The sequence below is a fragment of the Rattus norvegicus genome, chromosome 14, assembly GCF_021556685.1.
Source record: "Rattus norvegicus strain SHRSP/BbbUtx chromosome 14, alternate assembly SHRSP_T2T, whole genome shotgun sequence".
Classification (NCBI taxonomy): Eukaryota; Metazoa; Chordata; class Mammalia; order Rodentia; family Muridae; genus Rattus; species Rattus norvegicus.
Genome location: NC_141547.1, coordinates 19,273,653 through 19,293,059, shown reverse-complemented (window position 1 = coordinate 19,293,059; position 19,407 = coordinate 19,273,653). Strand labels below are relative to the sequence as shown.

Below are 19,407 nucleotides of genomic sequence, written 5' to 3'. Positions count from 1 at the left end.
TGGACCACATAACCAGGGTTTGGCTTTGAGACTGATGGATGCGATTTATACTTGATTGTGGTAGGATTTGGGCTGGAGGAGGTGTTTCTCCAGTGGCCAGGGTCAGTTGGAAGGCTGTGTGTGCATCATGATACTTATGATCAAGGGCAAACTCAGAAAGATGTAAAGGAGAAAACGCTGTATTCCCAGAACAAGGGGATGTCTTGGTGGACATTTTGGGGTAAGCGTTGTCAAACACCATCTCCCTCAATTCTGGGCCTTTGAAAATATTTCCTGTCCTCCTGGAGAGTTTCATTTGTAGACTCCCGTTCCTCCCTCAGACTTTAGCTGTAATTTTCTCCACGAAACTCCTACGGTACCAGTCTAAGGCTGAATGAGATGTCTCTCTTCTGAGTTACCACAGCACCAAATGCTCTCCTTCTTGCCATACATTATAAAATTGTGCTGGGACGGCCTATTTTTATTATTGTTGTTTTTCTTTTCTCCTATGTGTGTGTTTACTACTAGATGTAAACTCATAAAGACAGGGCTTATATGTTCCCCTTACCGTTTTACTCTAAGTCAATAGTGGGTAATAAGCGTTTGTTGAGTACACGAATGAACATAGAATAATGGGAAGGTAATCGTCACTTACTGAGTATCCGTGAAACCAGTCGGCCTTCGCAGATGTTAATATTTAATCCTGGTAACAGTCTAGATGGGGCAACTGAGGTTCAAAGGACTTCACTTGGTAAAAGTAACACCGCTTTGATTTGTTTGAAGCAGGATCTCAGAATGGAAAGCCTGTCTTTCCACTTGGAAACACGGCCTCTCTCAGATCTTTATCTAGGTACATTGTTACAGGGTGAAAAACATCTTTATTCTTCCTAACAGACTTCTAAGACAGGCATTGTCCCCTGATTTATATCCAGTGAAAGGCATTGTTTTATTAGACCCCCATAGACACAAGTGCTTCGCTCTGCCACGGTCTCACAGCTGTCTCCTTGTAGAGGACCTCACACCTTAACCGCAGTGAGATGAAAAGGGTTTAAAGATTACTAAGAGTCTTTAATTTACAGAAGCAACTCCAGAGAGATACGCTTCAGAAGGGCAGGAATAAATTGCTACATTTTCTTCGTCATTTTTTTTTTCCTTCGAGAGAGTTGACACCAAACTTGGGCATAACTGCTATTCATACTATCAAGTTCCTCTTCCCCCTTTGGTGTCTGACTGTCGCATGATTTCGTATCTCTGCGAATTCAGACTGTGCACACAGTCGGCTGCAGGATGAAGTGGTGCTGTACCTCGAATTTGATGCAGGTCCTTCTGCTCTGCCATTGGCCCTCTCGGAAGCCGCTTGTTTACTACTAACTCAGTTCCCCTCCCCCCTCGTGCTCCCCCCACCTCTGCCGCCCCCACGCCCCTCCTTGGACTGCAGCATCTGGGAGGAGGAGAGGGCTTTCCTCAGAGGTCGTTGACTTAGGCGGCTATTGGCCTGACTTTCCTTTGCTCTCTACCCTCCCTGCGGTCCACTTCTGTTGAGAGGTGAGCGAGCGACCTGGCTTGCGACATGGATGAAGAATGTCTGTTTCTGACCGAAACAAGTACATTTGGTGTGAAAAGGAACGTGGATGCATTTCCTGAGTGTTGTCAGCCTGCTTGACGCTGCTTTAAATGCATAAAGATCACTGGCGTATGGGGCAGCACAGACACATACTCACACAAAGAAAATGGTATCTTTTCCTAACTTCAGAAAAATGTTCCAAGCAGATTTCAGTTTCCTAAGAACCGCAATGAACCAAAATTTTATTTCAATTTCTTAACATAATGTTACACTTAACTGACTTAAAGGCCAACCGCAAACAAGAATAAGTTGCTCTAAATCAAATACAATCCCAATATACATCTCGGCCATTCGTTATTTTGTTCGGTGTCTTAGTGTTCTGTAAATGTTTGATGAAGCCACAGTTCATTATTGACTTTTCTTTGATCTTCCCACCAGTTGAAAATATTTGTGTTTCTGCTTTCCTTGTGACTTTGCATTTGTGTTGTCTGGCGTTGGAATTTTGTGAGCTTGTGGGGGAGAAAGGGAGAGGAATGTGGATAATGTAGGTCCAAGTAGGTTGTGGTTGAATAAAAAGAAATCCCAGGCTAGCTTTTTAACAGTTGAGGTATAATTTATATAACAATTGTGAATTTAAGCTGAGCTTGGGGGCGCATGCGCACACACAGTACTTGGGGGTAGAGGCATAGGGATCCAGAGTGTGGATCCTGTAGGACTTACTTCTTTCCTTTCACCCCATGGGTCCTGAGGACAGAACCCTGGTCAGCTGTCTTTACCACTTGGGTCCTCTCACTAGCTGTTGTGTTGTATTAAATGAACAACAATCAGTTATACAAACTAACAGGTTTATTATTATGATACATTAAGACGTGTGTGTCATTCACTGCTCATTTCTGCCCTCCCCAACACCAACTCCCCCATGGCCTGCTCGCTGGCTCCTTTCCCTCCCGAGGTAAACTATTATAACTTACACTTTGGCTCTTAAATGTTTTGTTCCCAAAATGCCATATACTCTTCTTCCTTTTTCCTTTTTCTCTTTTGCGTTTTAATCGCCATAGTAAGTTGCATGGCCAATCCCCAATGCAAAGGGAACTAAAATACCCCACATAGAGGAAGACTGGCTTTTAAGATTAACACAGAAGAGGGATGCTGCTTTGCAGGTTTGATTTCTGGCAATATAATGAGGGGGGTGTTTGGGCTCTCCATTGGACTAAAAGGCAACCGAAGTTCTGACTAGAATGTGAAACAATTGCTGAATGTTTTCATAAACAGAGAGGGAGTGAAAAAGGCCACTCAAGTCAGAATAAAAGCAGAAGGGACCTTAGAGACAAGGCTACAGAGAGTGACCTCTCAGCTTTGGTGTTGTGTGGGGAAAAGGTCTGATGGCGAAAGCTCTGAGGAGGACCCAGAAATCTTTAGTAAAACATTCCGTCTCCACTAAGAACAGCTTCCTTTTGCTGCCTCAGTTGCTGAGAACGCTTCAGACGGTCTGTAAAAAGGTAAACCGTGAGAAAAAAATGGGCTTAAGGCAATAAATGGGTGGGAATGGATGTGAGCAAATACATTGTAGGCAGGTAGAGAGTTCCCAGAGTGAGCAGAGATTTCAAAACAACCCGTTTATGTTTAGAAATTTGGTAGAATGATCTGACTAGCACCTAGATTTTAGTGCTCTCATCTGACAATTTAAGAAACATATTTCCTCGATTTTCATATTTTGGGGCTATCAGTAAAGACATCCAGCAAACATTTATTACTTTTAAAGTATCAAAATGCTATTTTCTATATACTTTTGAATAAAACCTATATGCACATATCATGAAACATAAAATCCATAAGTGGATAAAATATAACATAAACTACCTCCTTCTAATTTTTGGGTCATTACTACCTTCCCAAAATCAGTTACTGCTGCCCACCAGTCATGGTGTTACCTCGAGGTGCCTCTCCGGAAATGCACGAGTGTAAACCTTCCTACACCACACAGACAAAAGCATAATCAATGACAGTGTTCTAAGCTCACCGGTGCTTCATGTAACTGCACATCACTCTTGGAGATCATTTTAAAATTTGTGTGTTTGTCTTATCCTTGGAAGGCGGTATGAATGTGATTGAATTTCATACATGAATCCCACTTGTTCCATTTTGGTATTTCAGATACTTCTGAATAAATGTAGATACACATATGCACACACAGTCACTCACAAACACACACACACTCACACGCAAATACATCCAAGCACACTCTCTCGCCCACACATTGACTCACACGCATAAACAAGCTCATACACACTCACACATATACACACTCAGGCATACACACTCACATACACATTCACACATTCACACACACACACACACACACACACACACACACACACACACAGCTCTTCTCACCCGTCTCCAATATCTGTCTTATGTGATAAATTCCTAGATTCGGAACTTAGGAGTCAAAGACATGGCCACTTGAAGTCCTCTTACTCTTGCCAAGCTGTTTGCGGCAGCAGGGCTCCTGTCACAGCGTGCGTGCGGCCGTTCTCCTTTCTCCCTCGTGCAGAATGCCTTCCAGTTCTGCTTTCCATAGTACGGAATATATTCAAATTTATGACTTTTAAAGTTTTCATGTTTTATATTCTCGGTATTGCTATTTATAAGTTTCTTTTGTTTCAGGTACTTTGTGCTTTTGTTTTTAATGTTTAAAGCTTTGGTGCACTGGAAATTTGTGTTGGCATGAAGGACTGAGCATAAAAGCGCCTCATAGCCGTCTGTCCTAATTGTCTCAATGCTTCCTTAAAAATCTACTTTGCTCCCCGCTGTTGTGCAATGCCGTCTTGACTCACAACCTAAATTCCCCCTTATGTCTATTTCTTTAGAAAATTTAAACGTCGTACATGTGCACTTCCGTGCTGTGCAGGCGGAAGTCAGAGGACAAGATACAGGGCTCCGTTCGCTCCTTCTATCGTAGTGTGGGCTCTGGGGAACTTAATACAGGTTGTCAGTCCTGACGCCTTTGCTGTTACACCTAACTTCATATATTTACCAGTTGCACTGGAGACAGGTTTCTTCAGAGCTAATGAGATTAAAAAGCTCTAAGTATGAGTCTGTCACTCGTGTGTGTGTGTGTGTGTGTGTGTGTGTGTGTGTGTGTGTATGTGCGCATATGTATTATATACATACCTATGAATGGTTGCCATGTTCAGAGTCCAGAGGATAACGTACAATGTCTTTTTCTGTCACTCTCTGCCTTCTCTTGAGATAAGCTGTCTCACAGAATTAGGAGTTGCCAAGTCCCCAGAGAAGCTCCTTGTTTGTCCTAGTACAGTAGCTTCCATGCCTGGCTCTTTTTTTCCTGCCAGGGATCCAAAGTCAGGTCTCCAAGCACTCTTTCCCCAGCTATCTCTCCAGCCCCAGAGTATTCATCCTTAAGTTTCCACAGAAGGGATGCCTTAGCTTCCCAGTGCCCAACTCCTCCTACTCAACCACTCTAATTTCTTTCCGAAGAGATGCCTTAGCCATTCAGAGCCCTTCCTGCTTTTGCAGAGGACAGGAGTAGGTCCGGAGGAGACCACCCACACTGCACGTATGCATATATAAAAATAATCTCTAAGCTCCCCACAGGGAAGATATTATTAGGACAGATGTGAAGAAGTAACAATGCTTCCTGAAGGGATATCTTACATATTCAAGTGTTTCAAATATCTGTTCGAATGTGCCTTTCTGTGAGAATTTATTTACCCCAATCCTCTGTAGAATTATGCCCCGCCCCTTTCCCAGGCCATTTCCCCTCCATAATGGTTTTCAGCATTTCACACCTTGCCTATTTAGATGATCCGCCTTTATAGTGCATAAGCTTCTCATACTGGAACGTGTGCTCACTAGAGCAGGGGTTTCACCCTTTGAGGTCCTATTGCCTCTTTAGCACCTAGAATTAATTATACCTCACACATAGATTGCATAAAATATACAGAGATCAGCACCACACATGAAAAAAAACCCTCAATACTTTATAGATAGAATTTTCCCAAGATGATATAAGAAAGGTGACTCTAGTCGATTTAAATAGAGAACGAGGGTTCTCTATTTACCGAAAGTACTGGGTGGACACTCAAAAATTGTGGTATAACATTAACAATCTCTGTTACCTGTCACCTGTTTTGCTGTCGTGATAAGAGCCCATCTGAGACTCTTCCAGTCTCAGGGAGCAGTGGCTCTCCAGAGGGTAGGAGGCCGAAAGCTAACAGATGTGCCGGCGGAGTTCCCACGCAGTCCCCCGACTAGCATCTGTTGTGAGGAACAAAGTAGTTTTCATCTGCTTATAGAAATGACCGCAGAAGTATTTCACTAGAAAGAGAACTCCCTAAAGTGAACAACCTTCGGATTGTTCAAAACAGAGGCTTCTTTGTACCTAACTTACTATTAAAGCGAGCCATTGTAAAGATGCTAGCCAACGCCATTTCCGGGAAGCTTTAGGCTCACGAAGTGATTACTATTTAAAAGATGAGAGGAAAGGAGGGAGGGAGGGGGAGGGAAAACGAGAAGAGAAAAAGGAGAGGAGGGAAGAGAAGAGAGAAAGGAGAGGGAGGGAAGACCGCAAGCTCTTGGAGACTTATCCCATTTGCTTGTTGGGGAAAGGAGACACAGTTTGGAGTATGGACACTGGAGGAGGAACTCCTCCATGCTGACACAATTTCCGCAAGATAGAGCTTGATCTCAACCTGCAGAGCCTGCAAGAAGCGTAACTGAGAAGGAAAAATCTGGGGATCTCTAGCCAATGGCACCCTTCGTGTTTGCGCTATTTTTAGCCCGCGGTTGGCAGCCTTTAGACCAGATTCCTGTTCACCTGATGAGAAAATGCGGAGGTCACCGCTTTCAGCTAGAAGAACGCGAGCCTGCTATTAGCACTGTTTTTGGATAAAAATTGCGGCAGCTACAGTGTTTTGGTCTTAGTGTGGATTTTGCAGTCAGGATCTCCAGTCTCTTCCTTTCTTAAAATTGCCGTGCCTGCTCCTTCCACTTCATGCCAGATAGGAAGAAAGGACTCCCTTCTATACCGAGGCAAAGGAAATGTAATTCCGTTCTAGTTTTTCCTTTTGATCAGACAAAAGACCTTGTGTATAAGATTCTTTATAATCTACGACTTCATTTCTCACTGCCGAGCTCCTACTCAATGGCTCTGATCTCTTCCAAAAAAAAAGCTGGGTTATTGAGAGCTTTCTGTACATTCACAGGCAAAAACCAAAAATCCATTTATCAGGTATCAAGTAGGTCAAATGAGTAAATGTATATTAAGAAAAAGCGGCATATATACATGTGTTAATCAAGTGTGAATCTCAGAAATGGACAGGCTCGGGCTTTTCATCCCATTACTTGGAAAAGTCTTGGTGAGTTGAGATCTTAGAAACCATAAGAAGGGGGATGGAGAGATGGCTCAGCGGTTAAGAGCTTTCCCAGAGGTCCTGAGTTCAAATCCCAGCAACCACATGGTGGCTTACAGCTGTAATGAGTTCTGATGCCCTCTTCTGGTGTGTCTGAAGACAGCGACAGTGTACTCATATACATAAAATAAATAGTTCTTCAAAAATAAAAAAGAGAAAGAAACCGTAAGAGAAATGAGAATGTCTTCTGTATAGAAAATAAAGCACATGCGAAAGAGTTGGAATAAGGAACACCGTGGTCCGTGTCTAGTTTCAGACTCTAGACAAGGGACTGAGGTACATATTTTACATACCAAAGCAGACCTGGGCTCCAGGGCTCCAGCATCCCTCAGACCTTACCTGGCGTACCCTGCCCCAAACTCTGAACTTTCCAGCCAGGGGCTGGGCTGCCCTTCCCGCAGAGGCTCTTCTCTTATAAAGGCAACATTCAATTGGGGCTGGCTTACAGTTTCAGAGATTTAGTTCATTATTATCATAGCACGAAGCATGGCGGCATGTAGGCAGACATGGTGCTGGAGGAGGAGCTGAGAATTCTGCATTGTGATTCCAAGGCAGCTTCAAAGTCTACCCCTACAATGATGCACTTCCTCCAACAAGGCCACACCCACTCCAACAAGGCCACACCCACTCCAACAAGGTCACACCTTCTAATAGTGCCACTCCCCATGGGCCAAGCATATTCAAACCACCACACTTTTCTTCTCTCACGTTCTGCCTGCATGCTCTGTTCTTTCTTTCTCTTCCCCCTCCCCTCCTCCTCCCTCCTGATGGCAATAAACTTGCCTATGTCTACTTTAATCTGGCTTGAACTGGCTCGTTTTACTGGTAGAGAAATCATTTGTCAGTCTAGAGTTTTGACCAATATGTTTTGGTGCTTCGAAATGTGCCAACTTTAAAAAAGTATTTAAAGTATTTAAACATACTTTTAGAATTCACTTATCCATTCATTTATGAAGCTTTTATTGCCTTCCTTTGTGTATGTGTGTGCTTGGATGTATTTGTGTGCACCATGTGCATGCATGTGACCCTGGAGGTCAAAAGAGAGCATTGGGTAACCTGGAACTGGAGTTACAGGAAGTTGTAAGTTGAAGTGGGTGCTCTGGGAACCAGACTAGGTCCTCTGCAAGAGAAGCGAGTCCTTAACTACTGGATCATGTCTCTAGCTCCTTGTCCTCCTTGTTCTCCTATATATATATATATATGTATATGTGTGTGTGTGTGTGTGTGTGTGTGAGAGAGAGAGAGAGAGAGAGAGAGAGAGAGAGAGAGAGAGAGGAAGGGAGAGGATGTCATGTTTGTGCATGCCCATGGAGGCTAGCAGAGAGCATTGGATCCCTTAGAGCTGGAGTTTCAGGCAGAACCTGGGCTCTGTGAACTGTACTCAGGACCTCTGGAAAAGCAGCAAGCATTCTTCAATGTTGAGCCATCATCTCTCATTGACTTCATATTTCATTTACTTTCTTTGGTGTTGGGAACTATACCTGTATTCTTCATGTACTAAGCACAAAGTCTACCCTCTGTGAGCCACACCTCGACTCCTGTATTTACTTTTTAGTAACCTGACAATTGTATGTGTTTGTGGGGCCCGGTGTATTAACCCAAAATATATCTGTATTGTGTAATGGTCAAATCTGGGAAGCCACATTTCCCCCTTATGGAATGCGTGCTCTTTCTGTGTGTTGTCAGCCTGCCTTTCCTCTAGTTCTTAATAAAATATACAGGAAGTAAGATATAGTGGCACATGTCTGTATCCAGAATTTGGAGGGGGCAGCAGAATTAGGGGTTCAAGGCTAGCCTTGATATATAGCAAGTTTGAGTGCATCCCGAGACACATAAAAACCAAACAAGCAAACACACCAAACAAAATATGTGTAACTGCTGTGAACTACAGCCACCGTCTTGTGCTGTGAGGCAGTAGAGTTTATTTCTCTTATCTAACCATACTTAGAAACCTAATCTTTCTTCCTCCATTTTCCCTCCCCTCCTACCCCTCCTAGTGTCCAGCCATCGGCATACACATGGCCATCAGGCACGTGGGAAAATGCTTTACATTACTAATCGTCAAGGAAACGCAAATGGAAAGAGCAGTGAGGAAACATGCTTGCCTCCCTGATTAGACTGGCTCTAACCAACAGGACCGAAAGGAACTGACTCAGGTCACTCTGATGGTAGCGATGGAAATTAGTAGAGCCATTTCGGAAAACCGTTGAAGTCTCTTTAAAAACTACAAATAGAACTACCTAGATGCTCCCCTAATGAGTGTATACCCAAAGGAAATTAAATCAATAAACTCAAGAGGTGCAGACACTCCTATTACTATCATAGAACTATCCACAATATCTAAGCTTGGAGTCAGCAAAGGTATCCATTGACAAATGAATAATTAAAGAATACGTGTGAATATCTATCTATCTATCTATCTATCTATCTATCTATCTATCTATCTACATGCACACAGAGGAACATTATTCAGCCATTAAAATGAAATCCTTCACTTGTTGGGTGTAAGGAACTGGAAGGTACTGGAGTAAGTGAATCAGACCCAGAAAGGCTAACACAATGTGTTCTACTTCTCAGTGGAAATGTCAGTTACTTTCCAGACTCTAGGTCAGTGCTCAGTAGGTGCTACTCTTTTTCCCCTCCGCAAAGTACAAAGTCGGACAACAAGTGCTGTCCTGCAAGCTGCTCAGAGATTCTACCCGAAGATCTCTTAAGCTGGATGAACTGCTTAGATGTCTACGCAGTGTGCAGGGGGATGGATAGAGAGGAGTTACCAATATGAGTGAAGCAGAGGATACTGGATACAGGAAAGGCCTGGAGAACGTATCTTAAGGAGGTCAAGTAAGACTTGTAATGTTATTTTAGAAACTGAGCAGTGAAATAAAATAATAAGAACTACTTTGACTTAGTAAAAATACAAAAAAATCCACCTCTGTATTTTTGCAGAAATATGAAAATGTTTTTCTTTTGCTATTTTTGAAAATAGTTCTTTCATAAAGTATAATCAGATCATGTTTTTTTCCTCCTCATCTCCTTTCAGGTTCCCCACCTCCCAACCCATCCAATTCTACGCCTTCTTACTCTCACTTTTTAGAAACAAAAACCAGGCTAATAAAAAAGTAAACAAACAAACAAAAAAGAATCAAACAGAGCAAATAGACAACAGAAAAAAATAAAGAAAACACAGGAGAAACATATACATATACACACAAACATATATACACACATACACATACATAATACAACATACAAACATACACATACACATACACATATACATGCATGCACACATACACACATACACATATACATGCATGCACACATACACACATACACACATACATACATACACACATACACATACATACACATACATGCACACACAACATATACACATACACACAGACACACACATACACAGCATGCACACACACATATACACACATACACAACACGCACACATACACAGACACACATAATACAACATACAAACATACCCACATACACATATACATTCATGCACACATACACATACACACATATATACACATATATATATATACACATACATATACACACATACACAGCATACATACGGATACACATATACACAGCATGCACACACACACATATATACACACATACACACACACACTCAAAGCCCATAATAACCCAAAATTGAAAGCATGACAGGGAAGCAAAAGACAAGTAAGGTTAGAAGTGCCCAAATGAAGATAGTGAGACCAAACTTCTCCAAAAGTTCCACTGAGGTCATTCTGTGTTGGCCACCTACTGCTGGACGTGGGGCTTCCCTTAAGTGCGGCTTGTATATGTAGCAAGACTCCATTAGAGAAAACTAATCTTTCCTTTGCAAGCAGAAGTCAGCTGGAGATAGCATCGGAGTTAAGAACGGGGGTTAATTTCTATTTCCCTCTCAGTGCTGGGACCCCATCTGGCTCAAACTCACGCTGGTCATGTACTTGTGGTCACTGTCTCTGTGAATTCATGGGTGTGGCAGTCCTGTTGTGTCTGGGAGGCACTGTTTCCTTGGTGTCTTCCATCCCCACTGCCTCTCGCAGCCCAGAGGGGAAATCTTTGATGAAGCTGTCCCATTAAAGGGCTGTATGTTCCAAATTTATTCTCTGCATTCATCTTCCTCTCCTGCAGAAGTAAGTTTTTCTGTGCTGGCTGAGTAACATGGGTATAGCGGAATGACATCAACACTTTACTTAGCAGAACAATAGCACTTGGGTTTCCATTGGGTCCATGCTCTATCTTGTCTCAGGGTTGTCAGCAAGGTCGGGCATGGGTTCCATCTCGTGGAGTGGCCATCAATTCTAATCAGATAATTGTTGGTTACTCTAGAATGTGTGTGCCACTGTTGCTTCAGTGTGCCACGCAGGTGGGGAGTCATCATTGTTTATTGGCTTACACTCATTATATACAGTATGGGTTTACATTCAATGTATACAGTATGGGTTTACATTCATTGTGTACAGTGTGGGCTTACACTCATTGTATACAGTAATGGTTTACACTCATTGTACACAGTAATGGTTTACACTCATTGTATACAGTGTGGGTTTACACTCATTGTATACAGTGTGGGTTTACATTCATTGTATACAGTGTGGGCTTACACTCATTGTATACAGTAATGGTTTACACTCATTGTATACAGTAATGGCTTACACTCACTGTATACAGTGTGGGTTTACACTCATTGTATACAGTGTGGGTTCACACTCATTGTATACAGTATGGGTTTACACTCATTGTATACAGTGTGGGCTTACACTCATTGTATACAGTGTGGGCTTACACTCATTGTATACAGTAATGGCTTACACTCATTGTATACAGTAATGGTTTACACTCATTGTATACACTATGGGTTTACATTCACTGTATACAGTGTGGGCTTACACTCATTGTATACAGTATGGGTTTACATTCATTGTATACAGTGTGGACTTACACTCATTGTATACAGTAATGGTTTACACTCATTGTATACAGTAATGGCTTACACTCATTGTATACAGTATGGGTTTACACTCATTGTATACAGTAATGGTTTACACTCATTGTATACAGTAATGGCTTACACTCATTGTATACAGTATGGGTTTACATTCATTGTATACAGTAATGGTTTACACTCATTGTATACAGTATGGGTTTACACTCATTGTATACAGTGTGGGTTTACACTCATTGTATACAGTGTGGGCTTACACTCATTGTATACAGTAATGGCTTACACTCATTGTATACAGTGTGGGTTTACACTCATTGTATACAGTGTGGGTTTACACTCATTGTATACAGTGTGGGTTTACACTCATTGTATTCAGTGTGGGTTTACACTCATTGTATACAGTGTGGGTTTACACTCATTGTATTCAGTGTGGGTTTACACTCATTGTATTCAGTGTGGGTTTACACTCATTGTATACAGTGTGGGTTCACACTCATTGTATTCAGTGTGGGTTTACACTCATTGTATACAGTATGGGTTTACACTCATTGTATACAGTGTGGGTTTACACTCATTGTATACAGTGTGGGTTTACACTCATTGTATACAGTGTGGGCTTACACTCATTGTATACAGTAATGGCTTACACTCATTGTATACAGTGTGGGTTTACACTCATTGTATACAGTGTGGGTTTACACTCATTGTATACAGTGTGGGTTTACACTCATTGTATTCAGTGTGGGTTTACACTCATTGTATACAGTGTGGGTTTACACTCATTGTATTCAGTGTGGGTTTACACTCATTGTATTCAGTGTGGGTTTACACTCATTGTATACAGTGTGGGTTCACACTCATTGTATTCAGTGTGGGTTTACACTCATTGTATACAGTATGGGTTTACACTCATTGTATTCAGTGTGGGTTTACACTCATTGTATACAGTGTGGGTTTACACTCATTGTATTCAGTGTGGGTTTACACTCACTGTATACAGTATGGGTTTACACTCATTGTATACAGTAATGGTTTACACTCATTGTATACAGTAATGGCTTACACTCACTGTATACAGTGTGGGTTTACACTCATTGTATACAGTGTGGGTTCACACTCATTGTATACAGTATGGGTTTACACTCATTGTATTCAGTGTGGGTTTACACTCATTGTATACAGTGTGGGTTCACACTCATTGTATACAGTATGGGTTTACACTCATTGTGTACAGTGTGGGTTCACACTCATTGTATACAGTATGGGTTTACACTCATTGTATACAGTATGGGTTTCATAAAGTTGTTTTCATAAGTTAAACCGTGTACTTTGATGATATTAACCCCATATTCTTCTCCCCAACCCCACTTCCTGCTTTTCCCCTTCATTCCCACAGACAGTTTTACCTCCATTTTCATGATGTGTTTACACGAATGATTTTATATCTCTATGTAAAGTGTCAGATCCACAAATGAGAGAAAACACCACATATTTCTTTGAATCTAACTTGTTTTGCTTAATATGACTATCTCAAGTTGCATCGATTTTCTTTGACATCATTTTACTCTTTTTTAAGATAAATGTTAAATTTTATAATAATAAATTTATAATAAATAATAGAATCCAACATATTTATATTAATTGATCTATAGGTGGACATGAAGGATGATTCTGTGGTTGAGCTATTTGCAATATTGTTGCGATAAACATGGATGTACAAGTGTCTCCCCCGGGACTTCCTGTTTCCCACCTTGGTGTTACAATGCAGTGGATTGCTGTGTTTGTTGAATGTGTCCTTTAGCATTTCCCAAGAAAGCATTTCCTCCTAAGAGATTTCTCGTGTCTGTCATCCCAGAAACAGCCTCTGGCTTTGTCCAAAGAAACCAACGAATTGCCACACCCCATCTCACGGCACAGGGCATGCTGGCATCCATTAAACATTTAACTAGACCTGCACATTCAGTGCCGATACCCAGGGCTGGGTCCATGTACTTGGTTCTTTTGGCCCTGATATTTTCACATACTCCGTGTCATACAAGATTCCATGCCTTCGGTGGGTTGACCCATGTGGCTGATGAGCACATTCATGTGCTCCACACTAAAGCTGACATTGGCAGAACCAATCTATTCCACAGACTGGCCTGTGTCCTCATTGCTAGAAGCACTGCAGTCAACCCTGGAGCTCACGTGCTCCACTGAGCCCGTGCAGTCCGAGGCAATCCACTGTACTTGCTCTAGGCGCCTACTCATCCATGCCGTGGTCTAGGCCTACATCCACCCACTTCATGCCAGCACCCCTAATGCAGTCATCACCACGGTCGACTCTCTGGATTCTGGTTGCTGTCTCTGCCGCCCCCTCCTCCCTGTTTTGCCGCCACCTCTCCTCACTTCAAACACTGACTACTGTTTCCATTCCTCTGCTCAAGGTCTTGCCAAAGCTTGGAGACAGTTCCACCTCCTTTCTGGAAGCGGCTCTCAAATCCTTCACCCATGCACACTCCCTCTTTTTATCCAGTCCCCGCTCACCTCAAATCCAAACACCCCCATGTTGCCATAACCACCACTTTAAGGTGTCTCCGTATCTTCAATTTTATGACTTCAAATCCCATGCTATCCATTCCTGTTCCTCCGTGCTGTACTTTCGCTGTCAATGACTCTGGGTAGGCAATATGAATCCACAGGCTGCCCCTTCCCACCTAACCCCAGTCCTACCCAGAGGCCAGTGCCAATCGGCCCACAGGAAGTTGCTGGGGGCATTCAAGATGAGGAAAAATCATCCTATCGTAGGGGCTGCTTGGCCTCCGTGACGTACACCGGTGTACCAGCTAGCAGTCGGCTAATAAACAGATACAGAGCGTGCACAGTTCCACTATTCCTATAGTCACTGTTCCTCTTGCTGTGACTTTCGCGTCTTCCAGAGTATCCCCTGGGGCCACCGTACCAGTCACATTACGTACTTCTTTACGATCTGAATTAGCTGCAGATCCCACACGTCCAGCTCCTCCATCCCTTTGCATTCTTTCCTGGAACACTCACTGCCAGGACACTCTTTGACTCTCAGTGGCCTTCCATTCTGAGCAACTTTGTTGATGCCCTCTTCTGTCTTGAATTCCAGAATAGACATCCCTTCGAATTTCTTTCAGCATCTACTAGAGAGGGCCACGCAAGCTACCTCTCCGGGTTCTTCTTTAAGCAGTATTTAGGGAGTCAGTGCCCTTTCACATCCTGAGGCATTCGTCATGCAGGTTCTCAATGTCCTTCTTCAGTGGTTTGTTTTTATTGTATATATAGGTATTTTGCCTGGATGTATGTTTCTGCACCACATGTGCCTGGTTTCTGTGGAGGTCAGAGGAGTGCATTGGATGCCTTGGAACTGGAGTTACAAACTGTTCGTAGCGGTGGTGTGGGAGCTGGGTCTCTGTACGAGCAGCGCTCTTAACTGCTGAGTAATTTCTTCACTCAGGACCTGAATATTTTCATCAATTTGGCTTGTGGCCGAAACCAAGCTCTTTTCTTTTTATGTTTTTCTCTTTCCTTTTCTCGTTCTGAGTAGGTGGCCCTCTACCCTTCAGCCAGAGTTTGGATACCACCCGGAATGCTCTGTGCCTTCAATCTGGGGCTTCCTAGCCAACATCTCTACCACCCATAGAGACCCTTGCGGCCATATTTTCTAAGTCTCGGTTTTGTTTTCTGTAACGATTACACAGGGAGGCGTGGAATTATGACATGATGTTTACTCTTTGATTATGCATGGGTGCTCTATGGCAGAGCCGAGAGTCTGAGTCATCCTAGGAAGCCAGAAAACATTTACTGTCCAGGAGCCAAAAATATCTGTGACTGTCATTCCTTGTGAGATGCCTCCTGGGAAAGAAAGGACAGTTGGGGTCTTTTAATGGGTCCAGACTCTTCTGCAATCTAATCATTTATCTTTCCTAGACACGCACACAGGGCACACACGGCTGAGTAAGAACATCTACGTCTGATCAAAAGAACGTGCCCATTATTGCTTTGAGTGCCAGGTATGCCACTTCATTCAAAATCTTGCACTGAGGATGACCTTCAAGTGCGGCTAGAGCCTTGAATACCATGATAATAGGACTTAAATTACTTGAAGGAAGTGCTTCGATTTTTTTTTTTTTTTTATGGATCACTTTTCTTGAAGGCCAGCATGCCAACAAGTTATCAGTTGTCACTGTCTGGAGGCAGACTCCTCTGTGAGTAGAGAGCATTTACTGGAAGCAGGATGAGAGGAGAGGTAAGGACTTGGGGGCTGTATCATTCACAGTAGAAAAATGCTGTCAATCTGCCGTAGGCTGCCAGCAACACCCCTCTCTGGAGGGACAAACGTATTGACCAGCTCTTTGGAGGGCAGTGACCTCCCCAGCGGGAAAGTCTGGCTAATCCCTCAGTGTCTTTGAGGGCAGGCCCCACAGGATCCTGTTGCTAGGAATCAAAGGATAGCTGTTACCTTGACAGCAGGAGTGTAGGCTGCATGCGTCTTTCCTGGTCCCGTGTGAGGCTTACAGGTTTACGCCTGTGCATGACTCGGGAAGACAGCCCATGTGCTCCCCATGCCTTTGTCAGGAGGCAGTGCTCAGACCGCAGGTCAGCTTACACTCGCCCTTGGCTGCTCTTCCAGAGGTCAGCTGATGGGAGTTCTTCAGGCAGAGAGGGCTCTCGCTCAGGGAAGACAGCATGATTCCTGATATGGACAGGAAGCTAGGTAAGTGGGGTGCACCTGTGTCTTCCAGGAGCCGCTTACCGAATGCTTCCTGGATGTGGGGCTATGTAAGAGGGTATTTTCAGTTTCCTCTGTGCCACAGATGTTGCCAGGCAATTCTCAACAGTGCCACCAAGGACCACCCCCAGCCCTGCCATTCTCATCTGATTATTTCGCCTTTGCATCTTCCAATGAGTTGGAGATTGCTTTCGCTAACGGTATATGTGATCAGTGGGAACAGCTGGAAATGTAAAGCCCACGCTGGGGTCAAACAGTGAGGTCATTGCCCAGCTCCTCCTAGTCTCACCTGGATTTATAAGCTTAATAGTTCCTGCTCTGAGTAGCCTGTCACCCTCCTTTTATATTTTTTATCTGCAGAATCAAATTCTAGTTACATCACCAAGTCCCTCTTAAACCCTGGCTGGAGTATGACAGACTTCCTGTAGGTTATAATTAAAGACCTTGTCACCACAGAGTACTCGTAAGTGACCATGCAGTTTCCTGAAACACCCCTTCCATTCCTTTCTCAACTAAAACCCCTCTAGGATTCCATATCTTAGACGGATATGAGTGTGCCGAGGAGATGATACAATTCAAACATGTGTTTATTCTATTATGTGTTCTTTAACTTTGAAGTTTGAAGTCTTTCGTAAATACCATTGTTCACAGCACCAAACTGCTACGATTTGAGTACCTTGGCCTCCCCCACCCCAAGAGCACAAACGTGTTGGCATCTCTCTCTTGCTCTGCTGTTAAGTTTTTCCCCTGCTGTTTGTGGGGATTCTAACAAATTGTGTTTGTTCATCCACGCAGAGCCAGCTCACCGCTTGCCCTTCCCAGACCCAGTGGCCACCGCTGCCAACTCTGCAGCTGCAGACTGGCTGCGGATTTCAGGCTGCTGCAGCATGGGTGCTGGCTTCTCACGCCACCTCCTCAGCTGCCCTGCGGCAGCTCCTGTTCCAGGCCCCCCAGTCAGGCAAGCTTCTGTGTTCTAGCTCATGATGACAAAAAGGGTCCGAGAACAGGACTCGTTAGCCTTAAAGCACAAATCGCGGCTGCTGCTTCCGAGTGAAGTTTGCTGCTCCTTAGCTGTGGCTTGAACCAGCATCCGGACCTGCTCCTGTTGGAATTCTGAGCTTGCAGTCTCTTGAGTCTAACAAACTCAGATTTTTGTTACTGCCAGCAGCTTCTCTCCTTTGGGACTCCTGTTCACACTTGGCCAGTTTTGTGTTTGAAAACAACAGCGTTTCTGTGAGTAGTGGGAAGGCCTCTCTCTGCCCTAAACGTTCCAAGTCGAGAGAGAGCTGTAGTACATCTACACTGAGCTCAAACACACCCTCAGCTGCCCAGCCACTAACTTTACTGCCTCCCACCCTTAGGTCCTTTTCCTGAATTCACTCTGCTGGGCTCCTTGGTCCCTTGGATAAATGCCGTTGCTGCTCTTTATCTGTAGCTTTTTGGGATATTTTCAGTTAATCAGATAGAACCACATATATGAGAGATCTAATTGGGATTAGACGTAATTATTTTCTCAGGATGATCTGCTCAAGGAATTTCAATCTATTCCCATTGGTCATATTCGGTAGCTGGGATGCAGGGACATGGGTCCTCTTATTCTCTTACCTTGGTTCTGTTCATCACTCAGCTTCGACCTGGCCAAGGTGCTTGACACTTGCAGCTAGTTGCCTAATTGTCGCAGATTAAGCTTCCTTAAACATTTTATTTGCAAATGGTTTCCTTTACCTGTAAGGACATTGAATCCCGTCACCTCACCGGCTCCTCTCTCTCCTCATTTGCTTGTTCTCCCTAACAATACTGCTAACAACAGCCGCCAAACTGCACCACCCTCACAAGAGCAGTCAGTGGTCAGTGGAGAATCTTCTGTCAGCCTCTCCCGTGTGTGTGTGTGTGTGTGTGTGTGTGTGTGTGTGTGTGTGTGTGTGATGTGTGGTGTATGTGTTGTGTGTGTGTGATGTGTGGTGTATGTGCTGCTGTGTGTGTGTGTGTGTGATGTGTGTTGTATGTGTTGTGTGTGTGTGTGTGTGTGTGTGTGTGATGTGTGGTGTATGTGCTGTGTGTGTGTGATGTGTGGTGTATGTACTGTGTGTGTGTGTGATGTGTGTGTGTGTGATGTGTGGTGTATGTGTTGTGTGTGTGTGTGTGTGTGATGTGTGGTGTATGTGCTGTGTGTGTGTGATGTGTGGTGTATGTGCTGTGTGTGTGTGATGTGTGTGTGTGTGATGTGTGGTGTATGTGCTGTGTGTGTGTGTGATGTGTGGTGTATGTGCTGTGTGTGTGTGTGTGATGTGTGGTGTATGTGCTGTGTGTGTGTGTGATGTGTGGTGTATGTGCTGTGTGTGTGTGATGTGTGTGTGTGTGTGTGATGTGTGGTGTATGTGCTGTGTGTGTGTGTGTGTGATGTGTGGTGTATGTGTTGTGTGTGTGTGTGTGTGGTGTATGTGCTGTGTGTGTGTGTGTGTGTGTGATGTGTGGTGTATGTGTTGTGTGTGTGTGTGTGATGTGTGGTGTATGTGTTGTGTGTGTGTGATGTGTGTTGTGTGTGTGTGATGTGTGTTGTGTGTGTGTGGTATGTGTGTGTGTATGTGTATGTGTGTGTGTATGTGTGTGTGTATGTGTGTGTATATGTGTATATGTGTGTGTGTAGTGTATGTATGTGTGTATGTGTGTGTATGTGTGCATGTATTTATGTATGTATCATTTATCTCCATTA

General features: G+C 43.6%; 1 protein-coding gene across 3 annotated transcripts in view; it reads left to right on the top strand.

The window, feature by feature from the left end:
• Slc4a4 (solute carrier family 4 member 4) overlaps positions 1-19,407 on the top strand; it is a 450,971-nt gene that overhangs the window by 1,634 nt on the left and 429,930 nt on the right. The window contains exon 1 of one of the 3 annotated variants that reach the window (XM_087584438.1): positions 16,479-16,679. The exons of the other annotated variants lie outside the window; for them this stretch is intronic. The gene's annotated coding sequence lies outside the window, so the exon portion shown is untranslated. Of the gene's footprint in view, positions 1-16,478; positions 16,680-19,407 lie in introns of those variants that run through there. 3 annotated transcript variants of the gene reach the window in all.